This window comes from Gorilla gorilla, chromosome 17, assembly GCF_029281585.2.
Source record: "Gorilla gorilla gorilla isolate KB3781 chromosome 17, NHGRI_mGorGor1-v2.1_pri, whole genome shotgun sequence".
Classification (NCBI taxonomy): Eukaryota; Metazoa; Chordata; class Mammalia; order Primates; family Hominidae; genus Gorilla; species Gorilla gorilla.
This window is the reverse complement of record NC_073241.2, coordinates 99,157,262-99,179,057: the sequence shown is the minus strand read 5'-3', so window position 1 is coordinate 99,179,057 and position 21,796 is coordinate 99,157,262. Positions and strand designations below refer to the sequence as shown.

Genomic DNA, 21,796 nt, shown 5'->3' with positions numbered 1-21,796 from the left:
AACGCCGAGCACCGACTATCTCTGTGTCAGGCTCCGCAGGTGGCTCTGTCCTTGGCAATGTCACTCGCTTTCAGCCTGTTTTATTGCCAGGTGTGTTTGGCGACGTGGAAAATACTCTCTCACTGTGGGAAGCTTGGGATGCAGGGAGGAAACTCAGATGAACTGGGTGGTAAAAGGCTAATTAGAACGGAACCACCTAACCACTTAGCGGTAGAACCACTTAAATGTCAAAATACTGAGAGAAAAATCTTGCATTAAAAAAAAAGTTGTTTTAGATTCACTATGTCCTGGATTCTGTTGCTGTCCACGTCAAGGAAAGTGCACCAGGCTCAGGAAGAGGGGATCAAAGAGAAGAGGGGCTTTTCCCTCGCACCTCCTGTCCCACGCCCCTGGCTCTGCCGCCGCCAGTCCTCTGAGCTTCCAGAACTTTCTGCCCCACGGCGCCTGGAGGCTCTACTAGTCCCTCCCTCCCCTCGCTCCCAGGGTCCTGCCCCGCACTCCTCGCCTGGCCCGCAGGCCTGAGGGTGGTGATGCTTCCTGCTGTTGCGCATGTCTGCATTTTCTCATCGGTTCCCCCAGCTCTTGAAGCAGCCTCCTCATCAAATTCTTTTAATCTCAGCTGAGTCCATCTTCTTTCCTGCAAGACGCTGATGATATAGTGAAGGAAAAATGCAGCAGGGCAGAGGAGGGGAGGAGTTAAGAGAGTTAAAGGATGGTTTAAGGTAGTGATTGACAAAGAAGCTAGGAGAGGAGTTAGGGGCGGAACCAGGGGAGGGGCTAGGGAAGGAGTTAGGGGAGGGGCTAGGGAGAGACTAGGGAAGGTGTCATGGGATAGACCAGGGGAGGGGCTAGGGGAGGAGTTATGGGAGGAGCTAGGGAGAGACTAGGGGCGGGACCAGGGGAAGTGCTAGAGAAGAGTTATGGGAGGAGCTAGGGAGAGACTAGGGGCGGGACCAGGGGAAGTGCTAGGGAGGAGTTAGGGGAGGGGTTAGGGAGAGACTAGGGGAGGGACTAGGGGAGGAGTTAGGGAGAGACTAGGGGAGGGACTAGGGGATGAGTTAGGGAGAGACTAGGGGAGGAGCTAAGGAGATGAGGCTCGGGGAGAAGCTAGGGGAGGAGTTAGGGAGAGATTGGGGAAGAGCTAGGGAGAGTCTAGGTGAGGGACAAGGGGAGCGACACGGGAGGGGATGGGGAGGAGCTAGAGGAGGAGTTAGGGAGAGACTAGGAGTGGAGCTAGGGGAGGAGTTAGGAGAACATCTAGGGGAGGAGTTAGGGGAGAATCTAGGGGTGAGGCTTGGGGAGGAGTTCGAGGGACTAGGGAAGGAACTAAGGTAGGGGCTAGGGAAAGAGGAGCTAATGGAGGGGCTAGGGAAAGAAGCAGTCATGAACTAGGGGAGGAGCTGCAGGAAGAATTAGGGGAGGAACTAGGGGAGGAGTTAGGGGAGCAGCTAGGGAAGGGATTAGGGAAGGGGGAGGAGCTGGGGAGGCTCTAGGGGAGGGGCTAGGGGAGATTTTAAGGGAGTAGTTAGAGGTTAGAAGTAGGATCTCTGGAGCTAGAACACCAGGTATATATGTTGCCTCTGCTACTTCCTAGCTTGTAACCCATCTTAAGGGAATTACTTCATCTCTGGGTTTGTTTCCCTATCTAAAAATTCTGGATGGTATAGTGGCATTTAGCTTATATGATCCTTTTGAGTATTAAATCAATGAGTTAATCCATGCTAAGTGCTGCCACCATGTCATGGTAGTCGCCAAATAGGATTGGTAACTAGGGAGGTCAGCAAAGGCCTCCCTAAGGAGGTGGCATTTTGGCATGATGAAATGACAAAGTTCTGATACACTAAGCTGATATGGGAAAAAGCACTTAAAAGTTTTGATGATTTTGTCTCATCTTACCATTGACTTTAGATGATAATTCATAGTTTCTGTAATTGGGGATACTGGCATTTATCAGCATAAGATAGCTGGAAAGTATAATATTAAGATAATGCTCCTGGCCTTGGTTTTATCCTGTTTTTTTTTTAAAGTTTTAGACGTATCTGAAAGAGAACAAATGCTGAGGCAGCTTTAATTCACACTACTTGTGGGCTGAGAACTGAAGCTTAAGTTATAATAAAAAAATTAAAAAAGAAAATTCAAATTAGACTTTGCTTATTAACACGTTTTTTTAAATCCTAGAATCTTAGATGTAAAAAGTCAATCATGCGATTAATATTGACCATCATCTATTAAAAAATTCCGGGCTCCACAGGAAAGGCAAAGTGTGGAAGTATGACTTTTAGAGTCCACATGCCGTTTTGAATGATGGTCAAAGACAGACAACAATAAACATCAAATCAAGAGTCCATACAGCCAGTGCTATACAGGGTCACAGAGGAAAGCCAATGGGGCTTAGAAAAGCATGTTATAAAACTGTACATGTCACTTCAATAATCACAAATAACTTCCCCTGCACAGTGTGCAAACTCCCCCACTACCATGGGCTTTTGAAACAGACAGACTTGAGTTCTTCCATGCCTTTTGGAGCCTCATTTTTTCTGCATGGGGAGAATATAGTTTCCCAATGTATTTTCAGGATTTAAATGAAACAACATATAGGAGACACCTAGTATGATAGATAGGGAATAAATGTTAATTTTCTTTTTTCTGCACTAAAGGGGTGATATTCTTGCACTTTTTTTTTTTGCTCAACACCTGTGCTTTCTCCACCATCTCAATATGCTGTCTCTCACTGGTAATTGGTTCACATTTGTCCTCCAAAGTTCGTGTGTTGATAGCTTAATTTTCAATGCAACAGTGTTGGGCAGTGGGGCCTAATAAGAGGTTATTAGGTCATGAGGGCTCTGTCATCATGAATAGGTTAATTTCACTGCCACCGAAGTGGGTTAATTATGACAGAAGTGGCTTTGCTATAAAAGTGAGTTCTGCTCCTTCTTGCTGTCTCATCCTGTCTTGCCCCTCAGCCTTCCACCATAGGATAATGCAAGAAGAAGGACCTCACTAGATGTGGGCCCCTCAATATTGGACTTCCCGGTCTCCAGAACTGTAACAAATACATTTCTTTTCTTATTAATTACCTAGTCTGTGGTATTCCGTTATAGCAACACAAAAAAGACTAAGACATTCACTATGAAATACTTAGAATATTTTCCCCCTCAAGGTCAGCATCGCTTTCTTCACCTCCTCTGTGAAGAATTTCTAGTCTAATTAGAAATAAAATTATGATTTTTCTTACTGCAACCATTTCTTTACAGATAATTCACAAATGATGCTATTTAATACATATTACAAAAATAGCATACCTCAGTCAGTACTCTATATATGAAGGTTTTGTAAATGCTGTCTGATTTTGGCAACAATGAGTATGAGAATAAAAAAGAAATAATTAAGCATTTTTTCAATGTTCATTTGAATTATGCCCCTAGACAGTGTTGATGGAAGCAAAACAAAATAAAAATCAACTCTGTGGCTTAAATTAAAAACCTGATGCAATAGCCTTGCTCATCACACTATACAAGGACTCTAGTTAAATGCTTCCTAAACTTTTCCTCCAGATCACTCACTAAAGACAAATAAGGCAAATATGTACCTTTGGAATCTAAGGGATGCTACAATTTAAAAGCAATAAAATTGCTAATGGTTATTGGTTTATTTTAAAAGTCCTCTTACCTTTTCTAATCTATTGTGTATTCATGTTTGTTTTAATAGAAAATACTATTTTCTACCCATATATCTAGGTAATGTTGACAATCTGGGGGAAAAAAAAACATATCACATTTATCTCGTAGTTCAAGTATACTCTGAAATGACATTCATACTACCACTACTTGCCAGCTTCTCACTAGGGTATGTATACATGCCCTAGAAATGTAGTCCCATTCCATAAATAAGAAAATATATTGGCTACAGAGACATTTAAAACATTTGCTTTATTCTGCCAAAATTATATGACCCTCTCTCTAATTCCAGGAACTCAAGAGTATCACACAATAAAAGCAAAACCACTCTAGCCTTAAAAAGAACCTTCCCTGCTGTATCATAAAAAATCCAAACCAGTAATGAACTAGAAGGAGCACAAATTCAGTAGAAAATAACAATCAAATTGAAATGCAAGACCAGAGATTCACATTATGAATGGAAGAAAAGATGGAGACTGACAGCACATTGTGAATATCCTCTCCTTCCCGAGGAATTAAGAAATGCATTGTTGCTGACACAGAATGACCAACAAGGGTTCCCTTTTGGCTAGTCTCTGAGTTTTTACCTTAATAACACTGATTTTATTCTTGATATACACTATGAAGGAAATTGTTTTTGTAGAAAGTCAGAAAGATCCCAAAGCATAAAACTTGCAGTATTAATTGGTAAAAGACAATGAGCCTGGTAAAGCTATTTAATAGTTTGAATTTATGTGTTTTATTACTTTGTTAGAATCTGGGGGAGATAAAAGGGTACTGTCCCCATAAATAACAAAGAAAACAACAAACAATGTGATAAATAAATAACAAAGTCATCTGATGAGGACACAAGCAGCCCAGAGTCAAAGCATTAACAGATGGGCCTAGATAGACACAGAGGAGACGCTGTCATCCTTTAACAAGTAGCTTGTAGCCATTAGAGGAAAAAGGAGCAGGCAGGCTGCAGATGTAAGCATGGATGGATGGTGGAGGACAGAATGGAAGGAACGACTTGGGTACAGAAGAGAGCCCTTTTATTTCACAGGCTCTTACTGCAATGAATTGGGGGCCAGAAGCTGTTTTTTTTTTTTTTTTTTTTTGAGACGGAGTCCCGCTCTGTCGCCCAGGCTGGAGTGCAGTGGTGCGATTTTGGCTCACTGCAAGCTCCACCTCCCGGGTTCACGCCATTCTCCTGCCTCAGCCTCCCCAGTAGCTGGGACTACAGGCGCCTACCACCATACCCTGCTAATTTTTTTTGTATTTTTTAATAGAGACGGGGTTTCATCGTGTTAGCCAAGATGGTCTTGATCTCCTGACCTCGTGATCCACCCGCCTTGGCCTCCCAAAGTGCTGGGATTACAGGCGTGAGCCACCGTGCCCGGCCCAGAAGCTTCTTATGGTGATATGGTTAGGCTTTATGTCCTCACCCAAATCTCCTCTTGAATTGTAATCCCCAGGTGTTGAGGGAGAGACTTGATGGGAGGTGACTGGATTATGGGATTGGTTCCCCCCATGCTGTTCCTGCAATAGTGGGTGAGTTCTCATGAGATCTAATGGTTTTATAAGTGTTTGGCAAGTTCCTGTTTTGATCATTTGCTCTCTCTTGCCTGAGGCCAAGGAAGATGTGTCTCTTCCCCTTCCGCCATGATTGTAACTTTCCTGAGGCCTCCCCAGCCATGCAAAACTGTGAGTCAATTAAATGTCTTCTCTCTATAACTTACCCAGTCTTGGGTATGTCTTTATAGCAGTGTGAAAATGGACTAATACATACAGAGTATCTAATAATTGGGCAGTTAAGTAAATGTGAAAACCAGATGGAAGTAGAAGCAACCCAGGGCTCTCTACAATATCTTGTAATAAATAAACTTACTATTTAAATGTATGGTTTATATATTTTTTATTAATATATTACAGTTGCATATATTTTGAGAGAACACATGATGTTCTGAAACATGTATAGAATGTGTAATGATCAAGTCAGGGTAAGTGGGATATTCATCATCTCAAGCATTTATCTCTTTTTGTGTGTTGGACATATTGGAGTTCTTCTTTACTAGCTAATTTGAAAAATACAATAAATTATTGTTAACTATAATTTATCTACTATACTATGGAATACTGAAACTTATTCCTTCTATCTAACTGTATTTTTGTTTCCATTAACCAACTTCACTTATCTCCTTCTTCCACTTTCCCTTCCAAGCCTCTGGAAACCACCATTCTACTCTCTATCTCCAGGAGATCCACTTTTTCAGCTCTCACATATGAGTGAGAACGTGTAATATTTGTCTTTTTGTGCCTGGCTTATTTCACTTAACATAATGACCCTAGTTCCATCCATGTCACTGCAAATGACAGGATCTCATTCTTTCTTATGAATGAATAGCATTGCATTGTGTATATGTACCACATTTTCTTTATCCATTCATCTGTTTATGGACATAGGTTGATTCTCTATCTTGGCTATTGTAAATGACGCTGCAATAAACATGGGAATGCAAATATCTCCTTGACATACTAATTTCCTTTCTTTTGGATGTGTACCTAGAAGTGGGATTGCTAGTTTTTTTGAGAAATCTCCATTTTATTTTCCATAATAGCTGTACTACTTAATATTCCCACAACACTTGAGCATTCCCATTTTCCACATCCTTGACAGCATTTGTTATTTTTTGTCTTTTTTGATAATAACAGTTTAAGTGGGGTGAGATGATATCCCATTGTAGTTGTGATCTGCATTTCTCTAATGATTAGTTATGTTGAGCTTTTATATATACATATCTGTTTGCCACTTGTATATCTTATTTTGAGAAATGTCTATTCAGGAGTTTGCTTATTTTTACATTTTGCTTTTTTTTGCTACTGAGTTGTTTGAGTTATTTATATATTCTGGTTATTAATACCTAGTCAAATCAATAGTTTAGGAATATCTTCTCCCATTCTTTAGGTCGTCTCATTGATTTGTTAGCTTTTTTTCCTTTGCTGTGCAGAAGCTTTTTAGCATGATATAATACCATTTGTCTATTTTGCTTTTGTTTCCTGTGCTTTTGTGGTCTTACTCCCCAAAATCTTTGTCCAGACCAATGTCCTGTAGCATTTCCCCAATATTTTCTTTTAATAGTCTGAAGTTTTAGGTATTACATTTAAATCTTTACTCCATTTTGAGTTTATTTTTATATGTGGTGAAAGATGGGACTCTAGTTTAATTCTGTGTATACATAACCAGTTTTCTCAGCACCATTTATTAAGCAGATTGTCCTTTCTTTAAGGTATGTTCTCAGCATCTTTGTTAAAAATGAGTTGGCTGTAAGCACGTGGATTTATGTCTGGGTCCTCAACTCTTTCCATTGTTCTGTGTTTCTGTTTTTTGCCAGTACCATGCTGCTTTTGTTACTATACCATTGTAGTTCAATTTGAATTGGGATACTGTGATGTCTCCAGCTTTGTTCTTTTTGCTCAGGATAGCTTTGGTTATTTGGGGTCTTTTGTGGTACCGTGTGAATTTTAGAATTGTCTTTTCTACTTCTGTGAAGAATGTTATTGGTATTTTGATAGGGATTGCATCGAATCTGTAGATTGCTTTGGGTAGTATGGACATTTTAACAATATTTATTCTTCCAATCCATGAACATGGAATATCTTTCCATTTTTTTGTACTCTTCAATTTCTTTCATCAGTATTTTATATTGTCCCTTGTTGTAAAGATGTTTCACTTCTTTGGTTAAATTTATTCTTAGGTATTATATTTGTATTAATAGCTATTGTAAATGAAATTGTTTTCTTTATATTTTGTAGCCATTGTAAATGAAATTGCTGTCTTTATTTTTTTTTCAGATTGTTTGCTGTTAGTGTATAGAAACACTACTGACAGGCCATAATGAATAATGAGACTGAAGGAGTAATAAAAGTCTTCCACCAAAGAAAAGCCCAGGACCTAGTGGAATCACTGCCAACCTTTGCCTATCATGTAAAGAAGTAATACCAGTTTCACTTAAACTATTTCAAAAAATTGAAGAGGAGATAATACTTCCAAACCTACTCTATGAGGCAAGTATGACTCTGATACTAAAACCAGAAAAATATAGAAAAAAAGAGAAAACTACAGGCCAATATCTCTGATGAACATAGATTCAAAAAGTCTCAACAAAATAGTAGCAAATAGAATTAAACAACACATTAAAGAGATCATTCACCTTAATCAAGTGGGATTCAGCCTCAGGATACAAGGATGGTTTAACAATCAATAAACATGATACATTACGTCAACAAAATCAAGGACTAAAACTAAAACTAGATCGTTTTAATAGATGCTATAGAAGCACTTGATAAAGTTCTACATTGCTTCATTATAAAAACCCTCAACGAATTGGGTATAGAGGGAACATATGTCAACCAAATAAGGGCTATTTTTTACAAACCCACAGCTAGTATTATACTGAATGGGGAAAAATTGAAAGCCTTTCCACTAAGAACTGGAACAAAACAAGAATGCCCACTTTTACCACTTTTATTCACCATAGTACTAGAAGCCCTAGTCAGAGCAATTATGCAAAAGAAAGAAAGGGCATCCAAATTGTAAAAGAAGTCAAATTATCCTTGTTTGAAGTTGTTATGATCTTATATTTAGAAAAATCTAGAGACTCCACTAAAAAACTCTTAGAGGTGGTACACAAATTTACTGAAGTTGCAGGATACAAAATCAATATACCATATATTAATTATGCTTAGCAATACTAGGACTTATTGCCAACATCTTTTCTATAAACTGTGTCTGAATTTTACTCAATTTGTTTTAATTATAAGTCAAACCAGACTAGTATGGTTATGATTTGATCACTGTGCTCTCCTAGAGTGCTTCTGAAATTCCTTTGGAGATCTCAGGGTCTCAGTAGCTTCATGACCTTAAGTAGATTTGTTGGGGGTGTCCAGGCTCATGTTCAGCACATTTGAGAAATGGGGAATGAAGATCAATGGTTTCAATCCATAAAGACAGTGATGTAGAAAAGCCATAATATAATAACCACTGTTCATTGAGCATGTATTTCATGTAGATCCAGTGCTAAGTACCTTAGAAATCATATTTTAAAAATCCTCATAACAACTCTGTACAGTGAGATTGCATATTGTGATGGCTTTTATGTGTCAACAGGAATGGGTTAAAGAATGCCCAGATAGCTGGTGAAACATTATTTCTGAGTGTGTCTGTGTAGGTATTTGAGGGCAGGTTAGCATCTGAATCAGTAGACTAAGTAAAGAAAATCTGCCCTCACCAATATGGGCGGGCATCATCCAGTCCATTTGGATAGAACAGAAAGAGGAGGAATGGCACATTTTCTCACTGTTCGAGCTGGAACATCCATCTTCTTCTGCCCTCAGACATCAGAGCTCCAGGCCTTTGGACTATGGGACTTACACCATTGGCTTTCCTGGTTCTCAGGCCTTCAGACTTGGACCGTATCTCACTTCTGGCTCTTTTGGGTCTCCAGCTTGCAGATGGCAGATCATGGAACTTCCTGGCCTCCATAATAAGGTGAGCCAATTCCCATAATAGATCTCCTCTTATATATCTATATGTATCCTACTGGTTCTATTTCTCTGGAAAACCCTTACTCATACACATATCTTCATTTTACATGTGGAAAAAAAATAAATTAGAAGCCCAGAGGTATTTAACAACTTGCCAAGCTGGATAGTGCAGAAGAAGTCAGACCTAGGTTTCCTGGAAACAGAAGCCAAAGCATTGCCCTGAACATGTTCTCCTTTTCCTTACAGAAGCTCTTTAAACACATGGGTCACTTTAGGATACAGTACAGCTTCAGAGAAGAAGTAATGTCAGTTTTCACAACTCAATGGCTTAAGACTTGATTCACATTCCTTCAAACTTGTGAAGTGTGTTGCTGAATAACAAAAAACAATTCAAACAGGTAAAGCTATGTCTTAGTCTGCTGGGGCTGCCATAATAAAATGCCACAGACTGGGTAGCTTCAGCCACATTTATTTTCTCAAAGTTTTATAGGCTGGAAGTCCAAGATCAAGGTGTTGGCAGGGTTGCTTTCTTCTGAGGCCTCTTTCCTTGGTTTGCAGATGGCCATCTTTGTGCTGTGTCCTCACACGGCCTTTCCTCTGTGTGTGAGCATGTCAGTGTCCTAATCTCCTTTTCTTATAAGAACACCAGTTGTATCAGATGAGGTTCTACCCATATGATCTCATTTTACCTTACTTATCTCTTCAAAGATCTTATCTTTAAATACAGTTGTATGTGGGTTTGGGGAGTCAACCTATGTATTTTTGGGGGGATAAAGTCAGTCTATAACAAGCTATAAAAATCAAAATGAATCAGGATACATTAATTCATAACATCTTTTCTTTTTCTAGGGATTTTTTTTCTTCCAGCTTCATTGAGGTATAATTGGTAACAAAAACTGAACATAATTAATGTACATAATTTAGTGGGTTTGGACATTGGAACAATTATTTTCTTGGCCTTTTCTCTGGGAGGTATTTGCACTTGTTTGTGAAATTATATAATTTGGCTTAAAATTACATACAATGATTAAATATGGCATGTAATTTCTGATTCTTCAAATTGTCAAAAAAATTATTTTTAATTTAATGGCTGTTATATGTCACTAGGTTTCTGATATAAACTGTCAAATTGCATTGCACTAATTTACATTCCCACCTAACAGATATAAAAGTACTTTCTTTCCTAACATTAGATATGAATATTATTAGATTTTTAAAAATCTTTTTTCCAAGTTGAATACAAAAAACTACATCTCATTGTTTTGTTAATTTCTTTTTTTTTTCCTATATAAAGTATTTCATTTCTCGTGGTCAATCTGTCTTTGTGTTTTCTGGGTTTTTTTGTCTTGATAACAAGTCTTTCTTCATTGCAGTAATATTAAAATATTTTCTCCTACTTTCTTCTTAATACTTTCATAAATTTCTTCTAATTTTAGCTCTTTAATTCATTGGGAATTTATCTTGGCTCTCACCCTAAATTAAGGATTCCTATATTGTGTAATGGTTAATAGTATAAACTCTAAAAGACTACTTGGTCTGACTTCCAGCTCCACTACTTACCAGCTGGGTGACATCCAGAAAGTTCTTTACTCTTTCCCTCAAGTTCCTCAGCTGTACAATGGCAATCATAATAGTTTCTACTAATAGAATCATGTATTAAATGAGTTAGTACATAATGGTGCAGGATACTATTAGATAACAACTGTTTTAGTTTTTGTCCGGTTTAGAATTTTTAGAAACTTCTCTTTGTTTCCAGTATTTTAAGCTTCAGGATGAAAAGCTGTATTTTTTTTTTTTAATTAAGGAACCAAAGTCTCTCATTTCCAAGAAATATTTAGAATTATTAAAATAATTTCCTGTTAATTATTTCCTTCCATTTCTCTGTTTTCTCTCCCTCTTTTCCACCTCTGTTCTCTTTTTCTGGATCATTTCTTAATTATATGTTCAAGTGCTGTACTGATCTGGTACTTTTCTAATCTTGTCTATTTTCACTCTCCTTTTTGCCGCTTTACTATGTGGGAGATTTGTGATTTCCTTAACCTCATCTTTGAGATTTACAGAATTAAAAAACATTCTATTACCCAAATGTTAATTTATAAAGGCTTTTATTCCCCTTCTCCCTTCACTCTCTCCCTCTCCTTTCTCTAACGTACATACATTATATATATACACACACGTACACACACATAAATGTATTGCTATTAACAATGGGATTTTCATCTCAAAGCTGTGGTTCTTTTTTGTTTATCTCATAAGTGGATATGCAACTATTCTTTACTTATATCTTTAAACCTTAGATAGAAATATTTGAGTGGGAAAACTGCCTATCATTTAATTTTATGTAGTGCTCAGCCCACAGTTATAAAAAGACTGGTAGGTTAACAACAATATCCAAACACTAAAATATAGTGAATATAATGTAGTTTATAATAATTTGATTTGTCTTGAAGATGGTTTAATTTGATTCAAATAGAATTATATTTTCATAGCTATTTTATAAATTCTCCATAATAAAAATAGTCTTATATCTCTTATTTTAGTCAATGTAGCATTCATTTGTTTCTGTTGCTTGCATTTAATTTCTCTTGTATTTTAATTATTGTAATTACCTAGTGAGATATTAATTTTCTACAACTGCGATCTCTTTGCAAAGATTAGATGAATTCTTTACCATTAGCAAATAGATAATTCATTTGAATAATTATGAAGTTTATAAGCAATCTGTGACAGCCAGTAAAATGGTAAATGTTAAAATGGCATAATCTAAGTGAAAACATTATATAAAGACTGGAGAATACATGAAATAAAAATTCACTAATGTTGATTAACAAGAGGAATGGGAAAATAGATCATAATGAAAAATTCAGGTATTTAGTTTTTAAACTATAAATATTTCATTGCTATCTTCAAAGGCTCAGTTATAAAGAATATTATATTAAAGTATCTTTGTTTTAATTTCTGAACATATTATTAGAGAGTTTTAATAATCAAGGAACTACTTAGGATGATGAAGTACAGCATTCCCGGTTTAGATAGAGATCTGAACTATAAAGTGAGCTATTTAAAGAAATTTACTGAAACAACACATTAATGTCCTACAGATCAATAACAAGAATAATACATGTAAGTTTATAGTTCTTAAAACGATATATTAAGAAAAAACTTGAAAATTTTGCTACAATTCTTTTCTAAAAATTTAAGTGAATGCAAGAAAACACATTTTCATGAGAATGAGACTTCTCTGCGCAATATATACTTAAAGATTTGTTACAAAAGAAATAGTATAGACAAAATTATTGAATGTTACGTACATTTACAGAGGAGTCAGTATGCAGAAAGCTCAGGCTACATATAAGAAACATCATGAAATTATTTAAAATTTACTATCTGGCATTCATATAATGTAGCACAATTTTATTCTGTGGTGGATACAAGGTTAAGCTTGCATTTAGTCCAAGGGCTTCTGAAATGACTTCGATGATATGTGTTAAAAAAATTTGCTTAACTTGATAAAGATCTGAATTTTCGTCTTACTTTCTAGAAGTTTAATATGTAATTATCAAAATGAATTACCAAAGAAGAAGTTTGCCTAGGGCTTTTCTTTCTGATAACTGATTAGATTAATTTTCAGAGATCTGGGAAGCATTCTGATCATCAGGAACAAAATTTTGACTTTCATATTTGTAAATATTCCCTTTGTCACTCTTATAAGGCTACAATGTCCAAATGGTCATGGCTTTAAAACTTTTTATGTTTCACCATTATGAATTATACCCAAATCCAAATGGCAAGTAGTAGCAGATGAGATTGGGAATGGAGAGGGAATCAGTCATGGAAAGTTTGTTATACTCTACCAAACAGATTGGATAATTTTTTCTAATAGGTGATAGGAAGCTTTGAATGATTTTAAGAAAGTGAGTGATTGGATCAGATTTATGGTTTGGAAGCTCATTCAATGGGACTACCAAGTAGCTGCTTTCAACTCTGTTTCCACTATACTATATCTGATGAGTAACAATTTATCCCTAGATCAAACAATTGTTTTTATGCAAGACTAGTACAGAGATTAAAAAGAAGCTTCTGGTTTTATTTGCATTTCCCAAGGTTTAGTAACAATTCCCCATTTTCTGCAGCAAATTATAATCCTCTAGCATCCAATAGGAGAGTTGAGAATTGTGGACACAGATCTATATAAGAATGGGACCAGAAGGGGTGGGTATGATAGGGAATTGAAAAAGTTTATTCTTACCGAGAAAAATCTATAATTATTTATTACAGTTAAGTTCATGATTCTAAGGTCTGAATTATACAATGAATAAACCATGCAATAATTTCAGAGCCTAGAAATCTGAAATCTAAATAATTTTCTAGTTAGTAACACCTACTGGACTGGATATTGCAATATGTTTCTACTAGTATTGTAACCATCCCAATAGAAAGTAAGAGATCAGAGATTCATGAAAATGGAGTCAAGATTGTAGGAGAAAGAAGGAATTTTCTTGACATTCCTCATGTTTTAGGAGAACACTTTTCTAGGTGGGTTTAGCAACTCTTATTAGGCATAGTACCACTCTGCCAGTGGGCAGCAATAAAAATTGTCATCTTAACCCCTTATTAGTCTTTAATGTTTAATTAATTGGAAGAATATATTTGAGATATATTTTTATGAATTATTTTTCATATTAAATACTAATGTTTTTGGCTAAAAAATGTATGTTCAGAGTAACTGCTACTTTACAATATTCTGGTCCATGTTCTGATGGAACTGAAAGCCTGCAGGATATGGAAAAGGCTGAGAGTACAGATGCCAAGGCCAGTCCTAGCACTTACCAGCTTACTTTGGGTCAAATATAATCACATATCAGGTAGCAGAGTGTTAGGCTCGCGATAATACTGAAAGCTTAGTGAGCACTAACAGTGTCAGACATCCCATTTATGTCAATTTACTTAATAGACCTGATAGGCCTACAGGAGAGGTGCTCTTATGCTCATTCTTGGATGAGGACACTGAAGTACACAGACAGTAATGGTGGAACTCAGGCCACCAGCTCAAAACTCTTCACTGACCTCCAAAATGTTAACACTGCCATACAGCACAGTGATTGGGGAAAAGGACAATATTTTGCAAATAAAAGCATATTTTACAGGCAAAGGTGCAAGGCAAGCATCGTGCTTTTTTTTTAATGCCACACTGTTACAAGATTTTCAAAAGAGCACAGCATAATCTGAATTATTTGTATTTTGTATGTACTTGACTATGAGAATATTTTTTCCCAAACATTTGTTATCTCTTTACGTTTTACTTTCGTTTCATAATTGTGAAAGTCAGAAACATTAGTGTTTCTGTTTTGTTTTATGAGTAATAATCATTTAATAGAATAGAAAGTTAAATCTTGAATAGAAGTTATGATTGATCGAGACCATCCTGGCTAACACGGTGAAACCCCGTCTCTACTAAAAAATACAAAAATATTAGCCGGGCGTGGTGGTGGGCACCTGTAGTCCCAGCTACTCGGGAGACTGAGGCAGGAGAATAGCATGAACCCAGGAGGCAGAGGCTGCAGTGAGCCGAGATCGCGCCACTGCATTCCAGTCTGGGTGACAGAGCAAGACTCCGTCTCAAAAACAAAAAAAAGAAGTTATGATTGATAAACCATTTGCAATGTTCTTGGATTCTTGGATTACATCAGTGACAATGGGTTGGCTAATGTTCCTAAATTCACTCTGTGCTCTCACTACTGCAGTAGAAGATAAGAGTATTTTAATGTAAACCATTTATGTTTACATAATTAATAACATTGAGTTAGTGGAAATTGGTAAGTCACATAAATTAAGTTTTTCTAAATCTTACTAAATCAAAGACAGAAACAGTTTATGTTTGTTCGAGTCTTTTTGTCTCTAAGCCTACACACAAGTCTCTATACCTCTATCAAATTTGAAAAAAACTTCCGGTACTGGGAAATTTGGGTAGCTCTTTGGAGAAACATATTAGTTTATGTTCTCTCTCTACATTATAGATGAAAAGAAATTACAAAGACCTTGAGAAATAAGGAAGTAGATAAGCATTAAGTAACATTAGAAAGAAATTTAGAAAAATAGTTTGAATTGTGAGATTTTTCTAAGTACAAAAGCAGTTGAAGTTGAAATGAATGGTCATTTGTCATTTTTCAAGACTAAGACTAAAAGAATCATACCCTGGGTATAACTCCTCTCAGTCTTCACTTCATTCAGTCCTGCGGAGCCTCAATTTAAAGTGGCTTTCTCAGGACAGGGCGGTACCAATCTCCTTTAATAACTACCATTTGGGTGTTCATTAACACTTCAGCCTGGATTCACAAGGGGTCATGACAGTGAATGGGTTTGAAGTGGTTTGTAAACTATTTTTGTTAAAAATTTAAAGGACACTGGGTGCAGTGGCTAACACTTGTAATCCTAGCACTTTGGGAGGCCAAGGTGGGAGGATCACTTGAGCTTAGGAGTTTGAAACCAGCCTGGGCAACATGGTGAGACCTCATCTCTACAAAAAATACAAAAATTAGTTGGCATGGTGGCACGTGCCTTGGTTTCAGCTACTTGGGAAGCTCAGGCAGGAGGACTGCTTGAGCCCAGGAGGAGGTTGAGGCTGCAGTGAGCTGAGACACCACTGCACTCCAGCCTGGGCAACAGAGTGAGACCCTGTCTTAAAAAAATTTTTTTTTTTTTAAAAACCATCATTCTCAGCAAACTATCGCAAGGACAAAAAACCAAACACCGCATGTTCTCATTCATAGGTGGGAATTAAACAATGAGAACACATGGACACAGGAAGGGGAACATCACACACCGGGGCCTGTTGTGGGGTGGGGGGAGGGGGGAGGGATAGCATTAGGAGATATACCTAATGTTAAATGATGAGTTAATGGGTGCAGCACACCAACATGGCACATGTATACATATGTAATTAACCTGCATGTTGTGCACATGTACCCTAAAACTTAAAGTATAATTTAAAAAAAAAAGAAAAATAACTGCTATAACAAGGCTGTCTGATGTAAGTTTCTGTTTGCTTTTTTTGGAACACATACCACACACAGGTCAGGTTGGTAGCACTATCATCTAATGATTATAACTTTTGATCTTCAAACATGTAAGTTTCTGACTTGTGCAAATGAAATACAAATTGTATTTTTAGAGTAAATGCTATTTTTTTTGTAGACAGTTCTTTCCAAATATAAATCCTATGAAATGATCATAGAAGAACCTTGATAGAGATGAGTGAAGCAACGCAAACGGGTCTCAGGGGAGCTAAAAGTACAGAGTCATAGAAGGAAGGCACCAGGAAGATGCTGATATAAGAGAATGGAGAATACCCCTGCTTCACAATTAATTCCTTTGTCTTTAAAACACACGCACACACACACACACACACACACACACACACACACACACACACTTCTCCTTCTCCTAAGGACTCTTTGTGGTTTGAAATGTGCTTCTCCAGCTTCAGCTTTCCGGTACCATCCTGACACCCTCTGCTCTAATGGCCCTCTTAGAAACTACACAGTTTCCAGAAAAAGCAGGCTCTCTGAGCTGTGGCATGGGCTTCTTTCTTTACTAGGAATGCTCGCCCTCACACTCATTTGAACTTCAACTCCTACCATGCTAATTACCATTTTTTCCTTAAGAGTTTATCTAGGAAGGCTTACACGCTCTTCCCCACCATCCTGCCCGGCCTGAGTTGGAAGCCACTTCACTCTGTCTGTTAGCATCCTCTGCATACCTCTATTTCATCTCTCATCTCCTTGCTTTTGTCTCTCCTCTATAAGATTATACTGAGTTGAGAAGAGGAAGCTTATTTACTTTTGTGTCTTTGGAGCCTTGTGAAATGCCAGGCACACAGCAGGCACTCAATAAATATTAATGAGTAAAATTATGAAAAATGGATGCAGCAGCTCACTCCTGTGTACACAGATAGAGTGGAACACAAAATGAAGTACAGATGTCTCATCTTGCCCTGCACATTTTTGATTGTTAATCATTACCTGTTGAATCAAAGTACTTTAATTATTTAGCCTGGTCCTGACATGGGGAAATGACAATCCTTTATAAAATAAAAATGTAAAAATACTATAAAGCTAAATGTGATTGTCAATGTATGCTATAGGTATGAGAATAAGGAAATTACTATTTCCTTTTTAAAAAAACTTTCATAACTTCATTATAACACACTGGTCCCAACAAGTATAACAATTTAAAGTATTTTTAAAAAATGTAAACAGATGCAGATTTAGTGAGAAAATGAAGAACGTTTTTTGATAGACTGTTCTCCGTGAGTCTTTTGCATTTCTGCATGTTTTGTGAGCAAAGGCAATGACTGCCTTGTTCTGGATTATCTTTTTGAGGATATGTCAAGAAACATAGGCCTTCAAAGGTCTTCCTCTGAAGCCAAAGGAAGATTTGTTTATTCCAGTACAAAAAAGATAATGTCTCTTTCTGGGGAAATGTCAGGCTGGATTATTGCCTATTATAAAACACTGGGGTTCCCCAAACTTGTAGTTTCCCTCCTGTGACACAAGCTACTTCATGTGCAGGTGCCACCTGAACCTTTCTACATCATCTTTTGGGAATTGGGATTCAATTAGCCATCAAAAAGGCTAATACTCTTGTTAATGCAATTGCTATGAGTAATAAACTGCCCATTGTCTCTGACCCAGCAGTCTCATGTCTTCTGCCAACATCCATGAAACTGTGGCAGGCTAATTTGTTAGCTTGTAAGTAGGGTAAAATTTCAGGCCCTTCATAGTTCTTGACAATGTCAATAAGGAGTGATATTTAACAATTCCCACGCTAAAGGTGGAGGCTTCAAAATTTTGCTGGATTTGACATTTACCCATTATTTAGTAAGACTCTGGTAAGTTTCAGTGCCATCATTCCTTTATATGAAATGCATATCAAGTCTTGATGAGATAATTTATGTAATAGTGACCAACTGGATAGTTTCATAGGGAGAGCTGAATAACCTCGTGATATATGAGAAAGAAAGAATGAATACAGACAATGTTTTTTTCACTAGAGAAGAGAAAATTAGGTAAGTGGCCCTCTTACCAATAAAATTCAGAGAACTGAATTAAACTATTAATCACAATTAATTTCTGGTAAGGATAGTTCAGTTACCTGAGAAGTGTTGTTTAAATTATTTCTCGTAAGACACATAGAGTTTTGTTGGTGCTATTGTTTTGATGGCAAGAGTCTTCAAAGGATTTAAAAAAAAAAAACAATAGCATGCTATCAACAAATATGAAATGGAAAAAAATCAGAGAGCTCATGTGATTTTCACAGGGGAAAAATTATTTTAGGACCGACACAAAGAAGAGAAAATGAATGACTCCTGTGGTTTTGGAATCAAGCTTTTATCCTGTTAGAGCCATTGTTAAAAAGAGTGAAGCGTGTTTTAATTCTGAATATAGAAAATTGTTCTCAAAGATTTGCTGCCCCATAAAATTGCTCTAAGAGTCTACTGCTATACCACAATAGGGTACTTTTAAAGATGGAAAATAAAGAGATTACGGGGTAAATATCCTATAAACTGTGATGGTTAACATTCAGGGGATGATTCACTAGAGAATATATCTCTTATCAGAATTCTTTTGTTAAGAGAGCTTCTTTTTATTCCCTTCACTGCCACCCCCGTAACAGACAGTTGAACTGAACCTAAAAGATGCAGACATAATGTATTTTAGGGAAATCTGGTACTGGCTGTTAGAATGTGCAATAGAAAGCAGAGAAATGTGGGCCCACATAGGAAGTGTGATGCAGGGAGTATGAGCAGCAAGTCGAGACTCAGACATGTATGTCCTATCGGTAACTTTCAATTATTGACTTTTCTCAGGATTCTAGACCATTTTAACCAATATATATATAATTTTCATAGCATGGTTCACATGATTGTATTAACAAAAATATGATAATATAATCAAGTAATGGCCAATGAATATTTTTTAAAAATTTAATTTTTATTTTAAGTTCAGGGGTTCATGTGCAGGTTTGTTATATAGGTAAACTTTTGTCATGGGGAGGTTCGTTGTACAGATTATTTCATCACCCAGGTATAAAGCCTAGTACCCATTAGTTATTCTTCCCGATCCCCTCCCTTCTCCCACCCTCTATCCTTCTATAGGCCCCAGTGTCTGTTGTTCCCCTCTATGTGTCCATGTGTTCCCATCATTTAGCTCCCACTTATAAGTGAGAATATGCGGTATTTGGTTTTCTGTTCCTGCCTAAGTTTGCTAAGGATAATGGCCTCCAGCTCCATCCATGTTCCTGCAGAGGATACAATCTCACTCTTTTTGATGGCTGCATAGTATTCCATGGTGTATAGAGTATGTTATTTTGGTATTTAGAAACTATTGAGTGAATTAGCTTTTTTTAGTTTAATAACAATACATTCTGATGATATTTTCGTATTGCTGCTGTATGTTTAAATTTATATGTTAATACTGCTTTAAGTTTCTGGATGGGAAGATACATGATATAAAAATAGCAAGTTTAAGGCCAAATGTCTCTGTTACTTTTCATTCTTAGTAGTAATCTACGCACCCTATGGAGATGATCCCATGCACAGAGGCAGCTTGATTCTTGCTTGAAGTCCACTGGTGTGTATTACTAGGAAAAATTATTTGGGATTCTGCTTTTTGCTTTCTTCTGACACTTGCTATTTTACAGAGATTGATTAAGTTTGCATGTATAAAAATCTATGTAGCAGAAAATACAAGCATAATAATTTTTGTTCATTAAAGTATTTGTGATTGGGGTATTAGTGTTAAGTATTAGTATAGGATACTAGGTAGTGGTAAGATCATGGCCTAAACATTATTCACAATAGCTAAGATATGGAAACAACCTAATTGTCTGTTGACTGATGAATGAATAAAGAAAATATAGTAAACACACACACTATATGTCTATATACACAAAATGGAATATTATTCAGCCTTAAAAAAGGAGGAAATCTTGCCATTTGCTAAAACAAGCCTGTCTAACCTGCAGCCCAGGACAGCTACGAATGTGGCCCAACACAAATTCATAAACTTTCTTAAACATTATGAGTTTTTTTTTTTGCAATTTCTGTAAACCTCATCAGTTATCGTTAGTGTTAGTGTATTTTATGTGTCACCCAAAACAATTCTTCTTCTTCCAATGTGGCCTAGGGAAGCCAAAACATTGGACACCCCTGTGCTACAACACAAATGAATCTGGAGGACATCATAATAAGTGAAATAAACCTGACACAGAAGGACAAATACAGCATCATTTCACTTATATGAGGTATCTAAAATCATCAAACTTATAGAAACAGGGTAAAATGATGCTTTTCAAGGTCTACAGGGAGGAGGAAGTGGGGAGTTGCTGTTCAACAGGTCTAAAGTTTCAGTTATGCAAGACGAATAAGTTCTAGAGGTTTGTCGTATAACATTGTCCTTTTAGCACTGTATTGTTCACTTAAAAGTTTCTCAAGAAGGTGGATCTCATGTTAAGTGTTCTTACCACAGTTAGAAAGCAAAAAGATGGCCTGAAATCCTATTAAATTTCTGGGATTGTACATGCTGGAATGAAAATGAATCCTGGGCAAGTTGCATGAGTTCCCCCAGGAGAGATATTCACATATTCTTGCAGCCAGGATAGCAGAATTGTGAGGAGCTGCTTGCTTGTTTGATGAGCAGCAAAACATTTTGGGTTTAAAAATGTGCATTAATGACATTTTACTCGGGATTTTTTTTCTTGATTGTATGCATACTCTTCATCCATTGAGAGAAATACATGCTAAAAGAGATGGCTACTATCCTATGATTAAGATACTGATATGGATTAGATGGAGTGATACTGGTTAAAAGTAAGAAATATATGGAACTCCACAATAGAGAAAGAGTTTACTCTTATGGAGATGATACTGCCTAATACCCTTGTGTGCTTGTGAGGACATTCCTAGGTTCCAGATGAAAAGTGAACATTCTCTGATAGCAAAAAATAATAATAGTAAAAACAGCACTCCTTTATATGTATGTAAAACTTTGGTTTTCACCGTATTTTAAAAAATTTCTTCCACTTAACCCTTACAATAGCCTGCTGAAGGCAAGCCCAATGGGAAGTATCCTTCAGGTTTTTCTGGTGATGGTGGGAGGCTTGTGTGACTATTGGTGGTTGTGCCAAATCCCAGGGCTATGACTGTGGCTTTTCTCGTTGCTTCTCAGGATCTAACTAGGGGGCCTTTATCATCTCTACGTGGCTCCAGTTTTTGGCTTGGGGCCTGGTAGCCTTCAGCAGTGTCACGGGACTGTATACAGGCTGTGGTGGTCTTTGGATGTGTAAACATAGCTAGGCTACAGCCCCAGTTACTCAATCAAATGCTCATGTAGGTGTTGTTCTGAAGGTATTTTGTAGGTGATTAAGGTCCATTATGAGGAAGATTATCCTAGGTCATTTGGGCGAGCCTGATTGTATCAGTTGAAAGTCCTGAAAAGTAGGCTGAGGATTTCCTGGTGAAGGAGAAATCCTTCAGGTGGACAGCAACGTCAGGCCATATCCAGCTTACACTTGCTGGAGGCCTGGCCCCTGGA

At 37.1% G+C, this 21,796-nt stretch overlaps 1 protein-coding gene across 2 annotated transcripts in view; it reads right to left on the bottom strand.

The window, feature by feature from the left end:
- DOK6 (docking protein 6) overlaps window positions 1-21,796 on the bottom strand; it is a 437,775-nt gene that overhangs the window by 8,919 nt on the left and 407,060 nt on the right. The gene's annotated exons all lie outside the window — the stretch shown is intronic.